This window comes from Anabrus simplex, chromosome 14, assembly GCF_040414725.1.
Source record: "Anabrus simplex isolate iqAnaSimp1 chromosome 14, ASM4041472v1, whole genome shotgun sequence".
Classification (NCBI taxonomy): Eukaryota; Metazoa; Arthropoda; class Insecta; order Orthoptera; family Tettigoniidae; genus Anabrus; species Anabrus simplex.
The window spans coordinates 99,881,348-99,904,388 of NC_090278.1; the positions used below are offsets into that span (position 1 = coordinate 99,881,348).

Sequence of the window (23,041 nt, forward strand, 5' to 3'; positions counted from 1 at the left end):
CAAGGAGGGGTGGGTTAGAAGTAGCAGATGAATCAATTTTTATATCCCGAACTGCAAGATATCAAGAATCAATACGTTAATATCAAAATATATTGACTTTCCGTGTAACTGATTGGTGGATGATGATCTATAATATACAGTGGTTTTTATTCCAAAAGTTGTCCAATATCATAAAAAGAATGGTGAAGTACACAAATTTTCACCAAAAAAAAAAAGTCTTAAATTACATGAGAATTCATGAAAAGTTATAAAGTAACTAAAATTTGTGATGTTGTGACTGTAAAACACTTCCTACTCGAGCAACGGACATTAAAAATACTTTTATTGCATATACCTTACAATTTATAAGAATTTGTGCTGCAGTGGCCATTCATGAAAATAAGGGGTCCCTATTGCTCTTCTGCTCCAGTCAGAGATGGAATTACAAAAATTAAGTCATCTCACAGGTACGCAACAGCTTGAACCTATTAAAAATGTAAGTGGGCTTCAATAAATTGCATAAGCTTTAGTTGGATTATGATTAATACACTTCAAAGAATTTTAATTTTTTTTTAAAGCAGAATTTTATTACATTGCACTTGTGAACATTAAAATAATTCCCTATGGCAAAGGAAATGGCCAGGAGAAAATAACATGGTGAATGAGGGATGTTTCTGCTGGTTTAAAGTGGCATTGGAAACAACATTCTTTATTTTGTACAATCAAGAGAAACAGAAAATTCCTGTGGACCAAAATAAAATATAAGTCAACATACAACTGTAGGTTAAAATCATACAATATGGCACACACGCATTCATAGAAAATAAAGAACTGTAAGAAAGATCAGACACATGGCATCATAAAGGAACCTTGATACTGTAAATGCTTGCCATACACACATGCACCCACACTTGCACTCCATCACTCACTCTTCGTCCCCCACACCAAACAACGACAAAGGTTGAAAAAAATAATGGCCGTTGATTCCGAGAGACACACCACAAAAAATACAATCCATCACTGTCCTCTTGTTAAAAGCAACTTAAGACCTAATATGCTTCTGAAAGACTAGGCTTTGCTTAGTTCACACAACTACAACACTTCGTTTTAGGATTCACTTTAATAAAGGGATTGATTACAACATATAAAAAATGCAATTCCATATTTGCTTTTCTCATCCACACACATCGATAAACACACTTTCACTACACCAAGTGCAGTTCCTTGCTCTCAACACACCGAGTTCCATACGGAACAGTCCTACTCCGCACCGGCTCGCTGTCCAGTCCACAATGCACATCACTTTGAGTTTGCCGTCCAGTACTGGAATCAGAACAAATTGTCGATTAACTGCTGGGGTACAATGGTACATAAGAGAGAATGCACTGCCCTTGCACTGAGTATCAATCTAGAGCTAAAATATCTGATATTTACACTCTTATTAGGAAACCAGTGAAATCAGAAATAACCAACTTTGTCTTTTTAAGAACTAGATTAAACATAGTTGTCTGAGGCACATTTTAGAACAAGCCTTATTTCTATGCAGTGGTCTTTCTGCTAGTTTCGTCTGTAACTCAGGACATACACTGAGGGCCAACTAAAAGACTGATTCAACATGCATATGACAGGTGTAACATGGAACGTCGTCGTGAGATGACACCGTTTGAACGGGTTATGGTGGTCGGTGCCCGATGGATGGGAAGTGCAATTTCGGAATTCGGCGTCACACGATCAACCGTGTCCAGGGTGTATCGTGAATGGTTGAATGCTGGTGTCACCGTCCACAACAGACGAACGACCAAACGTCCAGCCACCCACGATGACTGTGACCGGTGACATCTGAGACGGATTGTCAATAGCGACAGACGGGCAACCGTGCAACAAATCACGGTTCGATTCAACACACGCCGTGCTAGATACGTCTCCCAGTGGACAATCTGTAGGAACATGGGTTCTATGGGGTATGGGGCACACGGGTGCCACTGTTAATCCGTCATCACGCACAACGACGCGCATTTGTCGCCAGTCATCAGGGATGGACACTGGAACAATGGTGTAACGTGATATGGTCGGACAAATCACGATTTCAACTGCACCATGCTGATGGGAGGTACCGTGTATGGCGCAGACCACATGAAGCGATGGATCCCGCCTGCTTCGAAGGTGTGGTCCAGAGCGCTGGTGTCTCTTATGGTTTGGGGTGCATTTTCCTGGTATGGAATGGGCCCCCTAGTTGTTCTGGAAGAGACTTTGAATGGTACGTGGTATATTGAGCTGCTCGAAGACCATCTCCACCCATTTTTGGCCTTCCAGCGCCTTCTGCGGTGTTTCAAGATGATAACGCGCCGCCACATTGCTCCCACGTCGCCCGAGAATGGTTCCAGGAACATGCAGCGGAGGTCCAATGACTGCTACGGCCACCCAGGAACCCCGATATGAACCCTATCGAGCATATCTGGGATGTCCTGGAACGCAGGCTCCGTGCCATGGATCCTGCACCCACGAACAGACCAGCATTGGCGGCCGCTCTGCAAACGATTTGGTGTCAGCTGCTTCCAGAGGACTACCAGAGACTTATCGACTTCCTTCCACGGCGTCTCACTGCAGTTTGCAGGGCCAGAGGAGGCCCCACACGCTATTAGGTGACTATCCCACGACATTTGCTAAGTCAGTGTACAAAACGAAGAAACTAGATTATCCTGTCTCTCACTGCTTGTTCCATTGTTACTGGCAAATTGAGACATTTAGCAACTACAGAATAAAATAAGCCCACCAATTTAAATATTAAGAATACTGTACACCTATACAGGTTCATTATTCACCAATTATTTCAGATTCTGCAAAAATGAGAAAATGACCTCTTGCAGAAAGACATGCCTCACATCTGCCACTTTCTGTAATTCTGCTTCAGTAACAGACTGTATTGCAAGCATTAGTTCTGCCTTGTAGACAAGCATTAGTTGTGGATCCAAATTTCCAGTGAAAACAACTTTCATGAAACCAATCACAGAACCTTATTCTTGCAGTGAAATCTGTCAGGTAAAGTTCCTTGACAAACAATTTATACGGTAGAAATTTGTAGGAGGGTTTGTTCCATGCTAGACGATTAGGTGATTTTCTGTGACTTGCTTCTAACAGCGCTTGAAAGTCCCCGAGTTTATCTTCAGTCAGAAAAGCAATTTTATTTTTTATAATTTTCTTTACATCACACTGACACAGATAGGTCTTGTGGTGATGATGGGATAGAAAAGGGCTAAGAGTGTTAAGGAAGCAACCGTGGCCTTTGATTTTCTGATTTAGAATGAAGCTAACTCAATTTATATTAAGTACAAATGGCTGTAAAAGTTACATACACAACCCAAAAATATTATAAAAGGGATCTTCTTTGAGAAACCAAACAAACTACAGTAGAACTACGTTCCCGGAAACTAAGTTTTCCCGTATTATTCGTTCAAATTATGTAGTCTGGCGAGCATCCTAATTAAATCACGTTGTAAAAATCCCGCATTTTCCGTTCTTCAAAGAAACAATTTCCTGGATCAACCATCCCGAAATTTCAGTCCCATCAACGCTAAATCCTCAATCAAGCAGGTTTTTTTTCAAGAAACTGTATCTTACGATAGGACGGCCACGGCATACTTACGGATCTTGGTGTTGACGTCCCGTCATTGCGGAAATTTGAAGGAGTACCGTACTGGAAAAGCGATCGGCGGTGAACTTGCATGAGGAAGCATCTTAGCATCACATTCAGGTAGTATTGTTTAGAGAATACTCAGAAATCAAAGCAGACAGTGCCCACGACAATTGGAAGGACACAGAGTGCATTTTGACAGCTCTATTTGAAGACGGAACGAGTTTCGTCAAATGTTCGTACTTGCAAAAAGTCTACAATATGTCCAGTGTTAGATGTTTATTTTTTTACATTTTTTTTTCGACTGTACCGTCGAACAGATTTACGGCATTGCCCTCAAGGCACTGTATAGTCACTGGGCTTTCAGGCAGGAATCGAAACTGCTCCTTCTTAAGTAACACAAATTTAGTATTTTAATATTATCATATATGATTATGTTATCGAGACCAGAACAGATGTTGCACCTTACATCCATAAAGCCATGGGAGGTTTTGAGATTGCCCATCACTGTTTTCGTCCTTATATAAGACTGGGAATTTCACGTTAATGTGTTACAATGTTATAAAAACCGCAGTCGTTTTATTTGCGCATGTTACATTTAAGGCAATGCATCTGTGAAAATCCTAAAATCTACAGTTTTCATCCTATCACCTTAGAAGATATTCACAAATTTATCAATATTTTTAACAATTTTCGATGTATTTATAAAATGCTCCTCATGCCAAACGGCTCAACAGATCTGGCATAAAATTTAATCTTGGTTTTAAAAGACCAATATAAAAGAAGTGATGTGGGGGTTTTGACAAATTTTAATTACACTGAAAGGAACAAATTATTTCACTTAGGCTTACATTTTTAAATATGTATTATGATGATCATGATGAGAAAAAACTAGATTGCCACTGAACTAGTGCATGTATTTTAAAATTAGCACATCAGTTTGTTATTACGTTGTATCTGAAACTATCCTAAAAGTTTCAAGTAGATTGATTGAGGAGCATTTTCAATCTTGAAAAGTGCTGGAAAATAAATTCTGAGGAAAAAGAGAGAGAAATTTTAGAGATGAACAATAGTCCAGTACCTGAATCTAGTTGACTTAAAACTCCCCAGCACCATATGTTGGACCCTCTGCTGCCTTCTTCCTAGCCTCATTAGCAGTTTAGAGAGTTTTAGTTTCCTTTGGGCTGTTTTGAATCCTTGTCTCCCAGACACTCCACTGTGGTCAATTCCATGCTTGTCCCTCATTACACTAATTTTCTGCCCTGAGCTACTAACTTTAACACCCCTAACACTAGCTTTTAGTTTCTCACTTGCTTCACAACCCATGTTGAATTCAGCAATTGCTGATGTTACAGCAATCTCCAGTTCTTTATTTGACATAAACACTTCCTTCGGATACTTAGCCCAAATTACACTACGCATTCCCCGGGCAAAATATTTGGTGTGGGGATTTTAACTTCCCCTACTTGATCTTGTAAAATAGTACTTACATTCTTATTCCTGTTAGAAATGGCATTGTTTCACTTTATCCAACACTTTACTAGGTCGTTTCTTCCGGCGACGACAAGTCTCAATTCTTCTGCCCATTATGTACACTGATAATAACACAACCTCACAAATTCCAACCTCTAAAACTAAGCTGCTTGCACTAAGTAGATACTGTTATTGTTTATGGATCATTTATAATACACTTATTACAATTGTAATATTTAAGAAATTACAGAAGAGCAGAGTAGGCCTAAAACACGAATGAAACACAAAACGTGAGATCACAACTCTTTGTTTACATTCAACACATGGACAAGTTCCATCCTTGAAATAAGCGCCAATTCCACTCGATATATCTATAGTCCATCAGAACAGCCAACATAAAGACCCACAGTAACAAAATTTCTTACATTCAACCCGCACGCTCAATTCAAAATCTTCGAAAAACGAAAGATATTCATGAGAATAGTGTCGATGGGCGGCAACGCCCACTTGCACCGGGTCATTTAAATGGCCACTCAGGACTTTAAATGGCTGATATTTAAATAAAACAAAGCTCAAAAATAAAGTACAATGTATAAACATTATGAGAACGTAAAAAACTAAAAATTGATATTTTTCACAATTTTCACCAAATTTCACCGATACATTGCCTTAAAAACTTTGCATAATTTCACACTCGTACTTACTTGTACAGCAAGCATGCTTTCCAGCTGAGTTCAAGGTCGCGAATAATCGTAATTTCGGAAGTGTTAATGATATTTTTTGTCTATATATAAGGCATTCGAGAACTTGAGGATTGATACTTTCGAAACTAATTCTCGAGTTCAACATAACCTTTAAAGGTCGATGTACTGGTAGGCCTAATTTCAGTGGTACAAGATTTCCAAAAACTGACTAGGAACAGAATACCGGTGACCAAATTACAATGGTAGATTAAAAAAGAAAGAATTTTGCCATCATGTTGGACGCTTTTGTATCTAATGCTTGATTTTATTGGATTAGAGAATTAAAAACTACTTTGGTCGATTGTTGTTTGGCTTGGAGTTACGGGTATTAGTTTTTTCGAAGAGTTTGGCTGATCAAAGTTGCTGAACTGAAAGAATTTTTCAAAGGAACATGACGAAATTTCCCCGATAAAACTGAATTTAAAGTTACGAGACTTTTAAGTCGCATACCAGTAATTAACGTTTGAAGCCAGCCCTGTGGTCTAACTTGCCTGCCTCTCACCCGGAGGGCCCGGGTTCAATTATTGGCCAAGTCAGGCATTTTTACCTGGATATGAGGGCTGGTTCCAGGTTCAGTCATTCTACGATTACCTTTCATTGAGGAGTTATTTAATGATGATATGGGGATCCCGGTCTAGAGAGCCAGGAATAATGGCCGAGAGGATTCGTCACACTGACCATGCGATACCTAGTGTTTTACAGTCACATCATCACAAATTTTAGTTACTTTATAACTTTTCATGAATTCTCATGTAATTTATAAGACTTTTTTTTGTGAAAATTTGTGTACTTCACCATTCTTTTTATGATATTGGACAACTTTTGGAATAAAAACCACTGTATATTGTAGAACATCATCCACCAATCAGTTACATGGAAAGTCAATATATTTTGATATTAACGTATTGATTCTTGATATCTTGCAGTGCGGGATATAAAAATTTATTCCTCTGCTACTTCTACCCCACCCCTCCTTGCCGAGTGGAGTATTGCTTGGTGGTGTTCCAGTAACAGGCACCGTGCATACTAAACATGGCTGTAGTGGTCGCTTGGTAGGTGGAAGGTCCATTGGGGCGGTAGTTTTGTTTGGCTTAGGGGCGTTTGTAAGATTAAAAGTATACATATTTCATTTTTGTGATGTTTAGCCAAATTGTTGATGGTTCATTCGTTCCTGGATTTTCCGTTTTCCCGTGTTGTACATTTTTTTTTCCGTGGTCCCTCCAAAAACGGAGAATCGAGGTTCCACTGTATTTGTAATATTTATTGCCAGATTTCAGCTTTTTGATTAAGTCTATTCTAAAAACCATACATACATTTGAATAACGTTAGGTGTACATCACACATATCAAGGAACATTTACAGAAGTTAGCCTGATATCACATGACAGCACTCAAAAACTTGGCGAACACACCCAGCATATGAGCATGACCCAAGCACATTCCACACAGTCTAGCAGTTCCTGTGTTTGTTTTCTACTCTTTCGCATAGCTGATGTTATACTAAGGACTTTGCCAATTCCTTCAGATACTTTTGCCTTTTCAGTTTAATACTGGTATTTACTGAATAAATAACTCCACCATTTATTGCAGTCACATAATATGGTAAAATAATACCAAAGGCCACCGTCTCGTATTATCTTCCTGACAGATCTAGTCGATAGAAACCATTCCTCCTTTTATATCATTATAGAACATTATCACCTCAGATTGTCTCCAGCAGGGCTATCAATGGTGCATGTTGGATATCAGTACAACACATCACGTTTTCTTCGGTATATAGGACACAATAGTATAATCATCTTGAAACCAAAATAAAACTGCTAAATTCTTCACTGCTCTTAGTGTTTACTAACACAGGAGGGTTTTTTCTTGTTTGCTAGGGGCTTTACGTCGCACCGACACAGATAGGTCTTATGGCGACGATGGGATAGGAAAGGCCTAGGAGTTGGAAGGAAGCGGCCGTGGCCTTAATTAAGGTACAGCCCCAGCATTTGCCTGGTGTGAAAATGGGAAACCACGGAAAACCATCTTCAGGGCTGCCGATAGTGGGATTCGAACCTACTATCTCCCGGATGCAAGCTCACAGCCGCGCGCCTCTACGCGCACGGCCAACTCGCCCGGTTTTTTTCTTGTTTTTGCAGACTGCATCTAGAATTGTGATTTTGTGGTCCTTTACCATTGTTTTGACTAAATGATACCTTGACTAAATCATACCTGGCAAACCAACTGTCTAATGTCTTATTGTGAGACGAACCGTAAATTGGTTGGCAGAACCTCTTGAAATCATCACGTTTACTATTTGTCATAAACAGCCCTTCTGGTTGTTTACTGAAGTACACCGCCAGGTATCTGGTATAAAATAATCTTGAATCAACAAGGCTGATCACTTATCCCGTACTTGGCAGGCTTCATTGGCATAAACATGCGGAACTTGCAGTACACTGCAATGTCGAGTATGAACATTCAGAGTTTTCATCTCTTTTCTCCACTTAGTTTTACTGTCCTTACCCACAAAGTATGTACTGCTAATCTATAACTATTCACTACACATTCTGTTTCTGCTTCACTGTCAGTATCATGACCCTCTTCCTCTTTGCACAAGACGTCATCAAGGTCCCGTTCTACCATCATCTGTGTTCAACCATTGTTATCTATCTGCAAGAAAGCGCAATCTATATCAACATACAAAAGCAGAAGTAAAACGATACAAGAAGCTGCGAGCACAGGGAGATTATTAACCAATACCCCAACAGCTACGCGATCTGAACTGAGCAGCCACTCACGATTTTCTAGGAATACTAGGCACGGTATTCACGAGCAATACACGTTGCTCAGCAGTTGCTAACCACTGTTCCACTCTACGTCAGTGACCAGCTTTCAGAAAATACTGACTTTGGAATGTAGTGTAGTGAGAATGCCTCCATCAAACTCAACGCTGTTTCTATAATACAGGCTGCAAGTTTCTCCTGCACTTTGTTGGCATTCACGCTGCACATTTCTCAAATGTAAATTCTTCGGATGTGTATAACAATGATCAACAAATAGAAGAACCTTCCTGTTCTATGCTCCCATCTTTGAACCAAGAGCATGTATTTCCCTATCAAAACAGTTCAGATTTAATTCATACCTTTTGATTAGCATCGTAATTAGCGGCAATGTGGCGGCCTTGATTTATCATTTACGAATGGATGAAGTGGAATTTCCAACTAGCATCACAGCCAGATAAGATTTGTGGTTCAAATTTATGAGACAGTTTGCACATTTATCTGGAAGTTCGGTTGAAAATGTGTACTGTGTATTAAGACTTTCGTTTATGAGCAATTTGGGAGAATATTCTCAAGCTTAGCTATGCCCAAGTCTTTATCTGGGACTTTGCTCCTATCGGGAACGCTACTGTAAGACTCAAGATGGCTGCACATCAAGATGAATCTACATCCGCATGATGCTATACGAAAAATAATTTGTTATAATTTACTCCATGTATATATTTACAAAATATATCCTGCTTCCGGTCCAGCTATCACAGATTTTTTAAAGATTTCTCAAGCTAGCAAGTTGTTGCTACTGATTGAGTTGCACGCAAGCTTCCTAGGTAGCCGTTGTCGTTACGGCAACATTGTTTGATGCTGCCACGCAGTTATTTATGGGTTCAAGTTGCAATAGTCCAACCTTTTATTATTATTATTATTATTAATTTTTTACCTTCTAAATGTTAGTCGGTAAAGTACTAGAGGTGATGGTACACATTTTCTAATCATTAGAGTGCGTGTCAAAAGCTTGGGATCCGCGACACACATATTGGGACCTTTCCCATCAACCCCATAGCCCGTTCGCGATCACCACTACAAGCATCATCTTTAATACACGGCACTGTCTGGATGACTGTTTCTCTCTCCCGAACCACGGCGCGTTCTCACATCTTGATCTCGCAGCGTGCGATGATGAAACAATCTCACGATATTTCCAATACGTCGCAATCGTCCCGTGAATCAAACTTTCACCACCGTTTACAATGTTTCCGCACTTATCTATGCACGTTAAAATTGAATAATTGAAAAAGAGGTTCAACCTATTCAATACATAAGAGAAAGAAATGTAGTGATTACATTCTAATTTAATAGTAATTAGAAATGGGACCGGTTTCGACCCAAGTCCACGTCATCGTCAGCCGTTCAAAACATAAAAACATGAAGAACAATGCATATGAAAAAGAAAAAGATTAAGTGAACTCTGGATCGGTATAAGATGAAATATAAAATGATGATGGGGATAGAAACTGTGAGTCACTTAAAAGAAAACAGTACGTAATATTATAAATGGTAGTACAGCACACGCAATGATAGGTAAAGTCTCACAATGTTTATGAACAGTGGAGAACGGTCAAATGGGTCAGTTTTTACACACCGTCAAGTACAAAGTCACAACACTATCGAACAACATATGAAGATCTATAAAAATGTTGAAGTCTAAGACGTATAGATTTATAGAAGCAAGCTGCCAGCTCCCGGTGATCAGCGCAGCACACTCAAGGTCATGCACTTTATAGAATCTTTATCACCAAATTACCAATAACTTGCGCAGTTCACGTCCGAAAAAAAAGACCAAGTCAGAACAGTCGCCAGCCGTATGACTGCCTCGAAAACTTCACGTCATGTGTCTTTCTCCCCGCACAGGTGGGTCCTTTTATAATGTCTCCCTGGTTCGGAGAAGAGCTGAGGAGCGGTCCCCACTCTAATTTCTATTTCTCCCGTTCTACAAGTCCTACATTATTGGCGATGCAATTGATTGTGTGGCCTATCGATCTATATCACTTGCTATGATGCAGAAACCAGATCGATGGGTAGATTAATTATTATCCACGATCAAAAGTCAGGCCCGCCCCTGAGATTCCCCGTTGAGCATTTGGGTTCTCTGCTAGCATGGGCACACTACTGCCGATTACATCATCCGTGGCAGTGTAAATTCACTAACAGTGCTGTATTAAGCATACTTATAATTTTGTTGAAGATCTAATATTCTCAATTTTGACATGACATCTTTTCTTTTTATAATTTAGGAGACGTTTTACAAAATAATCATCTAAAATCACACTCTTTCGTTGGCACTACTGTGATCCGGCATTTGGGGCAGAGTTATTTTCCTTCCTTGTCCTTCCTTGGCTTACGCTCTCACTCTGGGGGTTTCTCAAGCCATGAACCTCTTGAATTCGGCACCACCCAGTCGGGTATGTTGCGCAATATGATGCAACCTATCTTCCAAACAGATAAAGAAGCTCGAAACATATCTTCTTCACATACATAAATTTCTAAATAAATATCCACATTACTGATACGGTCACTATATGGAGTATAGCATACGACGTTCTTCATAGTGATTCGTTTGTCGAGGTTATATTTCTTTATAACAACTTGCTACCAAGTATTTGCACTAGTGAGATAAATGCTTTCCAGTTACTATTCTGACATTCTCTTGGAAAAAAGGAACTACTACTTATTAAGTTAGCAACAATAAATTGAATTAATAATAAAATTAATGATTGTACACCGCATACAATGGCACTGATCATGAATATAAACTTTACTTTCGCCGTAACGCACATCCTTTTAAATAGTATTATCGGTAAACAAAAAGCAAAATTATACTGTGTGGTAGAAATTATTCGATAAGATACATAATCCGAATCTCAACTTTTGCGTCCACGGTACATTTTCAGTCTTTTTATTTTCTACAACAATTTGAGTTTTGTTACATAGTTAATTAATTTCATCATTTTTCGTATGTGTAGATTTCAGTCCTAGTTCTGTTTTTGACCTGAACTTCCACATTATAGCTAATTAAGAGTCTGATATTGGACTCTAGTAATACAGTTTCAAAAGGAATAGCACTAAAACAAAAACGCCAGGGAACACCTATACCACCGCACTAAGTTTCACTATATTTTCAGTAACCTTATTACCAACGCATTAAAAATGTTGCTACATCTTCCGCATAACAATACCGTCGTTAAAATCTTGGCAAGACACCGAAAGAAACGCATGCAATGCTGGTACGTGTTTATGAAGATCAAGCACTGTCCTTGAAGTGTGTGTACGAGTGGTTTGCCCGTTTGCGAGGAGGCCGGGAAAGTGTTTCTGACAAACACTTCCCCGTAGCGGAAGACCGGCAACCGCTGTCAGCGACTAAAACATTGAGAAGGTGAGGACATTAATCACAAACGATCGGCGATTAACTGTGTGCACGATAGCGGATGAAGCAGATTAACCGTGAATCTGTGCGACAAATCGTTACCCAGAAGTTAGGGAAGAGGAAAACATGTTCTTGTCTTGTGCCACATCACTTCACTGACGATCAGAAGCAGGCACGTTTAGAGGCTCCACAGGATTTTGTCCAAACGGCGGATGGGGAGCCAAATTTCTTGAACTGTATCGTCACTGAGGATGAAACCTGGTGTCTCAGATACGACCCTGAAACGAAACGGCAAAGCATGGAACGACGCTCTCCGGGATCCCCTCGTTGGAAAAAGGTCAGAGCCGAAAAGTCACGCATCAAAACTATGCTCATCACCTTTTTCCATAGTCAAGGCATTATCCACAAGGAATTTCTACCTGAGGGAACGACATTAAATGCTCAAGGTACATTTAAATTTTGACCCGTTTCATGAAACATCTATGCAGGGTATGACCCCAGTACGCACAGCAAGGTTTGTGGCATTTTGTCCATGATAATTCTCGCCCACACACAGCCAATATCGTCCAACAGTTCAGGCAAAAAAGAGGGTGGTGCAACTTGAACATCCCCTATACTCGCCAGATCTCAATCCTCCAGACTTCATCCTATTCCCACGACTCAAATTCGCTTTGAAAGGAAAGAGATTTGATGATATTCCTGACATGCAACGAAACGTGATGAGGCTTATGAACACCATCCCAAAGGAAGCCTTCTTGCAAAGTTTCCAGGACAGCAGTGCACAGTTATGGGAGGGGACTATTTCGAAAGACAGTAAGGTCACTGTTGTGCATTGTTCATCTATGTTGATAGTACAGGACCATTTACCGAACTTTGTCACAGACTGTAGATACTGAGTTGGGACAAACTATTAAAAATTCTTAAAGCTACAGGTTTGGACTGAAAAGACAGGAGGCTGATACTGCAACTCTATAAAGAACAGACCATGATGGTAGATATTGGAGGATGAATCCAGACAGCAAAAATCAGGAAAGGTGTACCTTTTTAATGTATTCATTGAAGAAGCCATAAATAAGTTTAAGGCAAATGCCAAAGGAGTAAACGTAAATGGGCACCATATCTAATGCTTTCGATTTGAAGAGGACATAGCAATTGTAGCAGACTCCGAGAAAGAGTTGTCCAAATGCTGAATGTATTGTCATCAGCATTGTCAGATCCATGCTTAAACATTCATGTCAAGAAGACTACGGTATTACTTGTGAGTAAACATCCTGAACAAATTCACACCAACGTTATGCTTAATGACAAGATATTGGAACAAGTCACCAGTTTCTCTATCCAGGAAGCCTGATCACCAATGACAACAGGTGCAGCACTTTGATCTCTTTGCCAAACAGGCGTTTAGTAATAAGATAAATCTTTTAATCCGTGCAAATTTAGATTTTGGAATTAGAAAGATATTTGCGATTTCTTTTGTATGGATTGTGCTACTGTATGATTGTGAATCTTGGACAATCGGAGATCAAGACTGGGAAAAACTGGAAGCGTTTGAGATGTGGGTCTGGAGACGAATGCTCAGGATTAAATGGATTGAACAGAGAACAAACAAAAGCATTCTAAAAGAAATTCAAAGGAAGAGAGAACTGATTTTAACAATACAAAGAAGAAGAGCTAAATTCACTGGCCACATCTTGCGACAACACCTTTCTTACCAATCTGCTGGAAGGGAAAATCACGGGAAGAAAAGTCCGAGGATGACCGAGGAAAAACTTCCCTCAAGGCTAAGCACAGAGTCTCCAATATGGTTCTTATTATGAAATGAAACAAGGGGCTGAGGGCAGGAAAGAATGGTTGCATAGACAAAGACCTTTAGACGTTGATGATTGAAGATGTCCCTTAATTTCTTAATTTAGATACTACAATTTTATTGTGTTCTTCAAAATCTTCTCTTGGCATAGCTGTCACATCTTTCAATTGTCTGCGTTCCTCTCTTTCAACTAAAATCAGATCAATCATTGTTTTTGTCTTCCTTTGTCCCCATCCCCATTTAGTTATTTTCTGGCTGTTTTTTCTTGCCTACTATTAAGCCACTCCTCTCACATAAATCTAGTATTAGCTCTCCTTCTGCATTTTTATTTCCGTAACTGAAAGAACCACCTTTCCTGTGTCCCTATGTGGAGATTAATGTCTTCCATCATCACCACCTGTTTATCTCCAGTTCCTCCAAGAACTCCTCCAGACTGCCTGAGGTGTGTATACTCTTGTCCTCCACTCCCCAAGTCAGTTACTTGAGTGCACCAGATCCTCCATTATTGCAGTTTGCACGACCTCTCCACTTCCTTTGCTTTCCACTCGGTTTTCACCCAATGATGCCATTCTGTCTAGCGTTGTCCCCAGAACTGTGTGCTGCTTTGGGGGTTTCCGAGTATTTCACTCTCAATCATAAAAGAAACATAAAATAGGGTTTGTTATATGGTACCATAATCCTAAAAATTCAAACAAGCTAGTTTAGTGAAACAATTTGGTAATTATCTTTCACTCACAGAAACCTTGTTACAACATTCCTTTTTAATGACACTGATGGGTCTTATGGTGACAATGAGATGATGCTGGGAAGTAAACAACCGACGCAAAATTGGGGGAGGTTGTGGATTCGAATCCCACTGATGTCCGGTTGGCCATTTCTGTTCTGTATTTAATGTCTCTTCAACACGTACTAAATGGACTGTACCATTTCATTGCCCTGATTATTTCGAAACGAGGTGTTAAAATCGTTATTTTGCCGTGAATAACGATAAATTGTCAGAAATCATGCAGCACAAAATACGAATTATAACATACAGACATATGGAATCAAAGAGGCCGTAAACATGAAGTAAGAAAGTACAGACCAACGGGATCCAAGTGGCCGTGATTTAGATAAATGAAGCGATTTTAAATTGTTGAACCAACAGTGGGAACAGTCTAACATTGCACTCGAGTTACGAGACGAAGATTTACAAGAGGATTCAAACGCAAGAAAAATAGCATATATAAAAGGGAGATTTCCTAAATTATTGAGAAAACAAGTTGGATTATAAAGTTATAACGCTATGTTTATCATAAACGTACAAGAAATCCAAAACGGTATATAAAGGGGAACGAATTGAATAGCTGAGCGCAGATAGGGAGTGAACTAAAGACTATCGAAGATTTATTAGAGAAGACGTTGAAAATCGCTAAATTAAAGTATTTAATCATACGAGTTCGGAAGTTTCATCTAGGGTACTCCTTGACTATTAGCAACCATATCATTGAATTTATGAAGCGATACGACCTTAATATAACCTATTCACAAACTTGTTGAAATTTTATTGGAGAATTTTACATATTTCTTAGGGAATATTTTGAATATGTCCAATTATGATTAATATTTTTTAAAATTTTTTTATTGGTATATTATCATAGGTAGCAACTGAAAACTACAGATGTGAAACATTACTCATTCTGCTTACGTTTATTGATGAAAGAGTCATGAACACCATGAAACATGGATCAGATGTCGTATCAAAAAGAAGCATTCTTAATGATCATATGCATTCTTAATTGTACACATTCTTAATGGTTATACATATAAAACACAATATCATGTAAAGATTTAATATTAGGATTTGATATTTAATGAGAATTTGACAACTCTTAGGTGTTATTCGAAAAGAATTTCATTTTTATTTTATTCTTAATATATCATTTCTTCAGTTTTTGAGTTAACCAGTTGGAATGATGGAATTATTTGTCAGCCTAGAGATTTTTTTTTTTTTTTTTTTTTAATATGAGACTGAGGAGATGTAGAATGTAATCCATGTCAGGTCAAGAGAACTTCACAAATAATTTAATTCCACAAGAAACTATAGGAAAGAAATTATTTTTATCTGTTAAGATGAGACCTTGGATGATGGTAAAGAAATGATTGATGATTTTGAAACCTAACTTATGAGAAAAAAAATAACTTCAAGACAATTTTTTTTTTTTTTGAAATTCTTGAACGAGATACCAACATGTTCAAAAGAATCATTAGAAAGAATTTTAACTTATCCCAACATGCTAAAATAATTTTTGAATAAAGTTAGTATTTAAAAATTTAATTTATTATTATTATTATTATTATTATAATTATTATTATTATTTATAGATTATAAGGTTAATTTAAGGTAATTTCATAATTTATGACGAATAATTGAACTTAAAATCGGGTATATTTCGATTTAATGACCTGATAGATATGTAGATATATTGAAACATAAGACGGGCGATTTCCATTTGGATTCACGTAAAAATATTTTTTAAAAATATAATTTATTCCCTGAGATGTATATCATAGCTAGATGTAGCTTTTCTTGAATGCCGGCGTATGATTAATTAGGAGAAGGAATCTCCACTTAAGGCACAAAAAAAATTATCGCCCAAATGTGGAGTTGTTCAAGGGAGAAAGGAAAATGGACCCCGAAATAGGTTGAAAGTAGATTTCGATTGAGCGACTGTGTTAAGATACAGTTCTAGCAATCGCCCAGTGTCGAAATGGGAAACCATGGAAAACTATCTTCAGGGCTGCCGACAACTCACCATCTCCCGAACGTGCAGCCAACTCATTTCATTGTTGTAACTTACTTCCTCTAAACAGTTGAGTGTAGCCCATGTTCCAAACACATCTTAAGAAGGTGAGATAATGAGAAGAAAAGTCAGACTACCTGAACAACTTGGAAGGAAATTTCTCAGAACAAAAGCAAGATCCCGTGACAGGTTGATGTTGTGTTTGACCTGTACAAATCCTGATATAATAGTGCCAAATATCCAGCTTGTTGTAAGGCTAATACCGTATATCAAAACACAGTCGCGTTTTTAGTCGTGCCGATTGGTCACGTAAGCTGGGAGAGTGTACGAGCAACTGCCAGGCATGTATGTAGAAGTTTTTAGGAAAATGATTCAAATATTTTCTTATATTTCCCAGTAGTGACATCCAAATGCAAGGAAACTTGCCATATCAATCTTTGCTGATAGATTTCTGAACTTAAGTTTCAATAGTTTGAAATAATTATAAACCTTTGACAAACTAAAAAACTTATTTTTAAAGCTATGAAAGTATGAACAGTGCTTTCTCTGCATATTATTACTGGCATAAAATTCTTAATAATTCTGAGGAAATTAAGAATGCTTTGGACTAAATAGTACAGATAACATTTCAGATTTAAAGATAATAACAGTGATTGATGCAATGACAGTGGAGGAGATGAGGAAATTTTTAAGTCTATGGTTGCTTACAAATCTGATTTAGATATGTATTGGATGACCTTAATTTTTAAATAATTCTAAATCGTGATAAAAGTACTCGTCTCATCATTTCACTGGGATGCTTTTCTCATATTGTGTATTACAACCTGCACATGTTATATTTCTTCGTCTTTTTCCTGTACTTGTCCAGCTTTCGTCTTATCCGACATCTGTCAAGATGCCCCTCAATGAGTGTTGAAGCAGAAACGAGCTCGCCAGGGGCTGAGAAGAGATCCTTGTCCTGCTGCTCCGTCTTCGCACTCACCTGGCATGGTGTTCTATATCTTGAAAGATACTCTTGCAATAATTATGCGGTAACATTTTGAAGTCCAAATAAGTTTGTCTATAAATGAGGGAGTGACTTATTATAAAGTTAAAATATTTTAGTGATATTTAACATAGTGAAATTTTCTGTGAAGTGCAAAGCACGGAGTGGGAGTAGTCTGTTGATGACAAAACGCCTTCCATTTGACACATACTATAGATAACATTTTCTTGGCTAAAGTTAAGCCCTCCTTTCTAAAGAACTAGAGGAAATGGGAAATGCCTTTTGGTCCCAGGTTCTACGATTCATCTCCCCGTGGTAGAGAGGGGGCAAAGGTTGTATATTATATACAGGCAGCTAACGAATGCAGGGACCAAGTATCTCCCGATACAAGGAGACCACCTTCTATCACATGCCAACGGCCTCCTAGAAGGGTAGATGGCACACTCTCGCCCTTGGAGTGTGAAACTGCTCCTAAAGATGGAAGAGCCACTAGATAGCCAACGCCATAGGATGTGGAAGGGAACGAGAAGCCAGTCCATTAAAGACCTGAATGGGTATCCCAAGCATCGGCTGGTTGAGAACCTTGGGGGGTGCACCCGTGTCTAGTAAGTGTACCTGCTAAAACTCAAGAAATATTTGGCTGACAGACCACCTGCTATACATTATAACCAGCAAATCCTATTCTAATAGAAGGGGTGAGGGAGAGTACGTGGCACCTTAAAACTGGGACTACTTGGCTAAGGCATGGCAACCCTGACAGAAGTCTCCGGCCCTTCAGGTTGGGGGTTGCACATAGGGTAAACAGCACTATTGCGTTAAAAGTTGTTATGAATATCTCACATTTGCCTCGGATGAATAAGAGTGGATATGAAAATATGACGACCCTGCAATGGAAATCTGCTTTATGAATAAGAACTTGGAATGTAAGAACCCTGTATAAACCTGGATCCTTCAAAATCCTCAGTCGACAGCTGTAGAAGTATAGAGTGGGAATTGCTGCAATTCAAGACTAGATTATTAGGTAATGGTATATAGGACATAGAGAAGTATATACTTTGAGAGTGGTAAAGAAACTGGACCCCACGAATTTTGTGTCCAAAATTCACTAGTATCGTTCAGTACTCTCCTTTGAACATGTGAATGAAAAACTATGCTATTTAAGGGTACATTCTAAATGGTTTAACATTTCACTGGTGAACAGCCATGCCCCCACAAAGGACAAGGATGATCACGTTTAAGGACTCCTTTTATGAGGAGTTGTTAGAACTGTGGAATAAATTACCCAAACATGATGTCAAAATGATTTCAGGTAATTTCAATGCAAAAGTGGGAAAGGAAGAAATTTTTGTGCGAACAATAGGAAGGGAAAGCCTGCATGATGAAAGCAATGATAATCAATTTTGTTACATCCACAAACATGAATGTGCGGAATACCACTTTCCCATGTAAACAAATACATAAAGCAACATGGTATTCGTGTGACAGTAAGACTGGCAATCAGATAGATGATGTACTAATTGATAACAGGCATACAAGCTCCATAACTGATATGGCAGCTTACAGAGCAACTGAGATAGGATCTGATCACAATATGATAATTGCTTCTGTTAAAATTAAACTGAAAACCTCTTGTATGTCACAGACTGAGGAAAAATGCAAAGTTGACACTGAGAAACTGAAACAGGAAGATGAAATATGAAAGTATAATGTGGAAATTGCAAACAGATTTCATATTCTGGGAGAAGATCCTACAGAAGATATTGTTGAAACAAAAGATGAAGTTTGTGAACACATGTGAAATAACGCGAAACAAATCATGACAACAGAAACAATGAAAGTGATACCAAAAGGTGTTAATAAGAAAAAGAAATGGTTCAACGAGGCATTGAAAGTTAAAATTGAAAATTAGGAATATTTAACAGCAGCACCTTTTCAATAATTAAGAAAGACCCAACCCAACGAATTCAGTGACAATTAAAACAAACCATAAAGAACACTTCCTTTCTTTTCACGGACCACGAAAAATCTAAGCTTTTAAATATGAACCCGGGTCTTCCTACAGCTAAAGCCCTCCCAAAGATCCGTAAGGCCAACATCCCTATCTGCCCTATTATTAACTATAGGCCGTCCGGCTCCATGGTTAAATGGTTAGCGCACTGGCCTCTGGCCCCAGGGGTCCCGGGTTCAATTCCCGGCAGGGTCGGGAATTTTAACCATCATTGGTTAATTTCTCTGGCACGGGGGCTGGGTGTATGTGTTTTCTTCATCATCATTTCATCCTCATCATGACGCACAGGTCGCCTACGGGAGTCAAATCGAAAGACCTGCACCTGGCGAGCCGAACATGTCCTCGGACACTCCCAGCACTAAAAGCCATACGTCATTTCATTTCAACTTTAGGCCTAGTCCTCTGTATAAAGCCTCTCAATTTGTCCAAAGTTTCTTGGCTAAAAGCTACCAGCTAAAAGTCTATTAAAAACACCATTGAACTAATTGACAAACTAAAGACCTTCGACTTGCAACCTAACCACTCCCTTCATTCTTTTGACATAGTCAATATGTATCCAAGCATACAAACAGCAAAGATTTTCCCTGTTATTGAAAGCAACTTAAAGAAATACAGTCCTCTTAGCAAACTTGAAATACATGACTTCATCTCCATTCTGAAATTAGTCATCAATAATAACTTTTTCACTTTTGACAAAACTATTTATCAACAAGACAGATTAGCAATGGGATCACCCGCCTCTGGTATCTTAGCGGAGATTTATTTAGATTATCTGGAACACTTTAAAATCGACAACAACTTTCCTAACATTCTTCTATGGGCCAGATATGTGGATGACACATTCGTAATTATGAACGAAGAAATTAAGAATGCGGCCTCTACCCTTCACGATCTTAACAGCATCGATCCCCATATTAAATTTACACTTGAGTCTGAAACAAACAGGTTAAACAATTTTTTTAGATTTGACCATTCAGACACCCTTCCTCTTTATCTTACAAAATCTTCAGGAAACCCCACACAAACTGCAACTACCATTCGTCAAGATTCCACACATCCCCAAGCACACAAACGTGCTACCTATAATAGTTTTGTCTACCGTGCCTTCACAATACCCATGTCAAAGAAAGACTTCAACAACAAACTCAATACTATTCGTGCAATCGCCAAATTTAACAGTTACAATAAGCCCTTTATAGAACAGATTATCAACAAGTTCCTTCAGAACATATAACAGGAATTCTGAAATTCTGCACAATTCCCCATCAGTTAACATATCCAACACTTTAAGAAAGTCCGGCATCTACAGATTTAAATGCAATGACCGCAATTCCTCATACGTTGGGCAAACAGGACGCAGTTTCACGATTAGATATTCAGAGCACGTCAACACAATAAGATATAATTGGTTTTCAGCAATAGGTCAACACATCTCTGACTCCAACCACAAATTTACCGACAATGAATACGATTTAGAGATCCTTCAAATGGCCAATAAAGGGCCTCTCATGAATGTAATTGAAAATTGTTTTATCCTTTTCGATCAATATTTTAATCCTAACTTCAACTTAAATGAAATTTCATCCCCACTACCTCATCCCTCTGCCCCATCATAGCCCTACTCCCCAGCTTTAGCTCCTTCTCTTTCCCCTTCCCCTCCGCTACTCGGCCTCAATTATTGCTCTCTTCATTAGCCCAGCTCCTCTCCTTTCAACAACTGTGCGATCACGCTGCTCAAGGTGAGTTTGCCTCTTTTCCCTCATCTTTCTTTGGCTATGTACATTTATGTCACGCCTAATTTGGTTTTCAATCTTTTTGTCAGGTCTCCACGTTTCCATACTGAACTGGAAATCGTGACGTTGATTCAAATTATGATCTTCATACGACCAGATTGTTGGCTTCAAAACCACCTGAATTAAGACTGTTAATTACTGCAACTTAAGAGAACAAGGTTTATTCCTCCCACTGATAACATATGTTACCTTATGATCTATGCACCTCAAGCTGGACTATTCTCTTGTTTATCAAGACTCAACAACTGGGATACCTTCTCAAAATTTTTTATTATTTACGGTCAAGCGCACCTCATCATTTCAACTGGTTATAATCTAACAGTGACTTTATAGGTGCTGTCATGTGTTTTAGATGGCCGTACACACCATACCCTACATTTAAAATTTGCCTTAGTAGGTGCATTCAAGTGTTGTATATAGGTACACCTTATGTTCTACAAACCTCAAGCTGGACTATTTTCTCGTGTATCATACCTTAACAATTGTGTTACCTTCTCTGATTTGCTTTCATTGTTTTAACTTGTTACAATTCAACTTTTAACATTAGTCCTTGTATTTGCTGTCATGTGTTTTATATTTTAACTAGTCATAGTTTAACTTTTGTCTTGTAGGTGCTATCATGTGTTATATGTTGCTATTTGATAAGTTGTATTTTGCTCAATTGATTCAGTGGCTGATGACGACGCGCAATGAGCGTCGAAACTAGTACCAATCTTCTTTAAACGTTATGTGATATATACTCACATCAATAAACATTCACTGTGTTGAAAAGGTGGACCTTCAACCTTTTCATTTTACTGTACTTCAATGAGACATGTCAAGATGCAGATAATGAAGTGGCAATATGGCATAATAAGTGGCTGCAGTCTAATAATGTAGATTTTAAGGAACTATACAGAGAAAAACAGAAAGAATGTAGTAAATTTATTCGTAGAAAGTCTACCTGAGACAACAAAGAGAATCAATCCAAGATGACTACAGAAACAGGAACATCCACAAAATGTAGGAACTGTCAACACAATTAAAAAAGGACTTCAACCAAGATGAGAGATAAGCCTGGAAATTTAATTGCTGATGAGGACAAATTATTAAATTACTGTAAGCAATACCTCAATTCCTTGCTGAATTGTGATGATCCAGAAACCTGCACTGGTAAACCATCTGGTTCCCCATAAGAAGAACAAAAACCAGAGGCATCATATCAAGAAGTATTACCAAGTATTATACGTTAAAAAAAAAAAGCTTCAGGTAGTGACAACATTCCTGCTGAGGTTATTAAATACGGTGGAGAAAAATTACATAAATACATATGTAAGATCATTCTACAGATATGGCACAAAGTTATTTGAAAAGAATGGCAGGAATTACTTATTGTCCCAATTCATAAAGGAGGGGATAAGGGAGACCTTCAACATTATCATGGTATATATCTTGTCAACACAGCCTACAAAATTCTGTCTTTTATTCTTTTACAGCTTTTAAAACCATTTGCTGAAAATGTTATTGGGGACTATCAGAACGGTTTTCGTAGTAACAGATCCACTACAGACAACATATTTGCAATTAAGGCTATCAATGATAAGGCGTGGGAACACAAGGAGTCTGTTCATTATCTCTTTATAGATTTCTTCAAGGCATATGATTCAATCCATAG

At 38.4% G+C, this 23,041-nt stretch overlaps 1 protein-coding gene across 17 annotated transcripts in view; it reads right to left on the reverse strand.

Moving 5' to 3' along the window:
• Positions 1–672: 672 nt before the first annotated feature.
• The window catches only part of ctrip (E3 ubiquitin-protein ligase ctrip), a 322,022-nt gene continuing 299,653 nt past the window's right edge, over positions 673–23,041 (reverse strand). For all 17 annotated transcript variants that reach the window (XM_067157963.2, XM_067157962.2, XM_067157961.2 and 14 more), the window contains one exon: positions 673–1,302. The gene's annotated coding sequence lies outside the window, so the exon portion shown is untranslated. The remainder of the gene's footprint in view (positions 1,303–23,041) is intronic.